Source organism: Primulina eburnea, chromosome 16, assembly GCF_022965805.1.
Source record: "Primulina eburnea isolate SZY01 chromosome 16, ASM2296580v1, whole genome shotgun sequence".
NCBI lineage: Eukaryota > Viridiplantae > Streptophyta > Magnoliopsida > Lamiales > Gesneriaceae > Primulina > Primulina eburnea.
In genome coordinates, this window is record NC_133116.1 from 29,927,857 (window position 1) to 29,931,310 (window position 3,454).

The 3,454-nt window shown below is 41.0% G+C and overlaps 1 non-coding gene across 1 annotated transcript; it reads left to right on the forward strand.

Annotated features, from left to right (window-relative positions):
- The first annotated feature begins 2,149 nt into the window (after nucleotides 1-2,149).
- Nucleotides 2,150-2,255, forward strand: LOC140817612 (small nucleolar RNA R71). Its single transcript, XR_012114825.1, has one exon. It is a non-coding gene; the product is annotated as a small nucleolar RNA R71 (small nucleolar RNA).
- The last annotated feature ends 1,199 nt before the right edge of the window (nucleotides 2,256-3,454 follow it).

Sequence of the window (3,454 nt, forward strand, 5' to 3'; positions counted from 1 at the left end):
TCACCGTAATCCCACCTTTCTTAGGCACACATTGAACCGGACTTACCCAAGCACTATCGGAAATAGGGTAGATAATACCTGAATCGAGAAGCTTAATAGTTTCAGCTTTCACTACCTCTTGCATCTTTGGATTTAGTCGTCTTTGAGGTTGCACGAGAGGTGAGTACTTTTCTTCCATCAAGATTTTATGCATGCATATCGATGGACTGATTCCCTTGATGTCTGCCACCTTCCAAGCGAATGCCCTTTTGTGCTCTTTGAGAACTTGCAACAATTTGTCCTCCATAGCATCTGTCAAAGCAGCAGAAATAATGACAGGCAATGTGTTATTCTCACCGAGAAATACGTACTTTAAGTGCGGAGGTAAGGGTTTGAGTTCAAGCGTCGGTGGCTCCTCGATGCTCGACTTTGGAGGGATCAAATCTCTGCGCTCTCCTAGATCTTCTCCATGGATGGTTGTCATTGAAGTATGCTACTATTTCAGCTTTTTCTTCATCCAATTCCTCTTCTCCCAATTCAGTAGTGATAGTGGCCTCCAAAGAGTCCCTAAAAACATCCTGCACATAGTGAGACACAAGAGAGTCAAAAGCATCAATTCTAAAACAACTATCAGAATGCAGTGTGTGCTTAAGTGCATTAAAAACATCAAAAGTAATCTCTTCCTCGCCCACTCTCAATCTCAACTTCCCTTCTTGTACATCAATTAGTGCCTTGCCAGTTGCAAGGAACGGTCTCCCCAAGATTAGAGGCATCTCTGTATCCTCCTCCATGTCGAGAACCACGAAATCCGCAGGAAAAATGAATTTGTCCACTTTCACTAGCACATCTTCAATCACTCCGCCGGGTTCTTGATAGATCTGTCAGCCAGTTGCAAGGACATCCTCGTCGGCTTAGGCTCTCCCAACCCAACTTTCCTAAACACAGACAATGGCATAAGATTAATACTTGCACCAAGATCATATAATGTCTTATGAAAAACAACATCACCAATCATGCAAGGAATAGAGAAACTCCCTGGGTCTTTTAGCTTCGGTGGGATTTTGTTTAGCACCAAAGCGGAGCAATTTTCAGTTAAGTTCATTGTCATGTGACCCTCCAACTTCCTCTTATTTGCTAAAATATCCTTCAAAACTTAGCATAACTAGGCATTTGCATTAAAGCATCGGCGAAGGGAATATTGATATGCAATTTTTTAAACACCTCGAGAAACTTACCGAATTGTGCATCTAGTTTTGCCTTTTTCAATGCAGCAGGAAAAGGAGAAGGTATAACAATTTTAGGTTGTGCAGTGGGTGCTGGTGTGGAGTTAGAAGACTTACCTTTGGATGTCTCAGTCGGTTCATCCGGTATTTGAAATTTTTCCTTTCCCTTCGACTCCAAAATTTTCCCACTCTTCAACTCAATGGCCTTCACTTGCTCTTTTGGATTAGTCTCTGTGTTACTTGGCAAGGTGTCTGGCTCTCTACTTGCTATCATCTTCGCTAACTGACCAATCTGATTTTCAAGCCCCTTTATCGATGCATCCTGATTTTGAAGTCTAGTTTCAGTGGATGAAATAAACTTAGACATCATTTGCTCCAAGTTGGACTTTTCTTCTCTAGGAGGATCAGATCTATACATCGGTTGTTTTTCATATTGTTGTCCTCCCTGCGGTCTATTCTGACTGTTTTGATCGCCCCATGAGAAGTTGGGATGTTGCCTCCACCCAAGATTGTATGTGTTCGAATAAGGGTCATGCCTTGGGCGGTTTTGGACTCCCACTTGGTTCACTGGTGCCTCATTTTGCACATAAAATGGATTTTCATCTTGACAGTCCTTCGCATAGTGTTCTCCTCCACACTTTTCACAGAATATCTCTTGAAGACGCATCGTCGTGCCACCCACATTCAAGCCGTCTATTTTCCTGTTTAAAGCATCAAGTTGTGCAGTAATAGCAGAAAAATCAGTTACCTGGTGCACTCCTGCACTCTTCCGCTGGTTGTTTCTTTCAGATTGAGGATGATAGCTGCTAGCAGCCATCTCCTCTAACAATTCATATCCTTCCTCCGCGGTCTTTCTCAACAGGTTTCCACAAGCAACCGCATCTATCATAGTACGGTTAGGAGTAAGCAAACCATAATAAAATGTTTGAACGACTAACCCAAGTGGTAACTTGTGATGTGGGCATCTTCGTAGTAGATCCTTGAAGCGTTCCCATGCCTCATATAGAGATTCCTGATCAAATTGAGCAAATGTTGTAATGTCTGCCCGCAGCTTCATGGTCTTGGAGGGAGGGAAGTATTTGATGAGAAAAGCTTTTGCCATGTCGTTCCACGTAGCGATCGAACCTACAGGCAAACAATTTAACCACGCTTTAGCTTTATCACGTAAGGAGAAAGGAAATAAACTCAACCTAACAGCATCATCAGAAACTCCATTGAATTTAGAAGTATCGCAAATTTCAAGAAAATCCGCGATGTGCGTGTTTGGGTCATCCATTGCAGTTCCTCCAAATTGGACCGTGTTCTGAATCATCTGGATTATGGATGGCTTGATTTCGAAGTGATTTCCCGCACGATAGGCCTCACAATGCTAGGGCGTGCACCTTCCAAAGAAGGCTGGGCATACTCCAGCATCGGTGTGCGGCGTGGTATCTCAACTTGTCTATTGTCACGCTGTTCCTCTCCACGTTCTTGCTCGTGTCTTTCCATCAGTTCTTTAAGTTTCTGTTGTTGTCTTCTCCTGCGGAAGGTTCTTTCAATTTCCCGATCTAATTCAAGCTCCACGTCAAGTGACTTTGGCATGCACTGGAAGAAATATCTGTAATAAAATATGGAGTGTTAGCTAAAGAGAAATAAAATAATGCTAAAGAAAATAACTAAAAATAAAATTGTAGATTGACAGTCCCCGGCAACGGCGCCAAAAACTTGATCGAGCAAAACTTGCACTGTGAAATCCCAAATAAAAATATGATTTTGTATGATCAAAATTAATCGCAAGTGCACGATGTCAAGTAGTAATATAGTGTACAAGAGTACGAGTATCGTTCCACTGAAGACTGTGTTTAACAATTATTATTTTCAGTTATTAAACATTTAGCAACGAAAATTGATTTATGTTTTAACACTACTATACTCAAATAAATATGCAATTTAAAATGATTCAACAAGTAATGAATGTGAGTTTATGTCTAAAATGTTGAGTTAAAATTCAATGAGAAATGGATTTGTTGGGAATCTCGGTTCACCTACCCCTCGTTAATTAATTAATTCGTTCGATCGTGATCTACGCTTCCGACAGGATTTCCTATTCTATTGAACACACTCTCTCGAGCTATGCCAAACTAATTCTACTCAATGAAGTAATTAAATATCTTTAATTATTTATCAAGAGCAAATCGCTATTTCGATCTATGAACTCCCCTAGTTTTCGACCCTTAGGACTATGACTATCGGCATGTATCTAATTTCATATA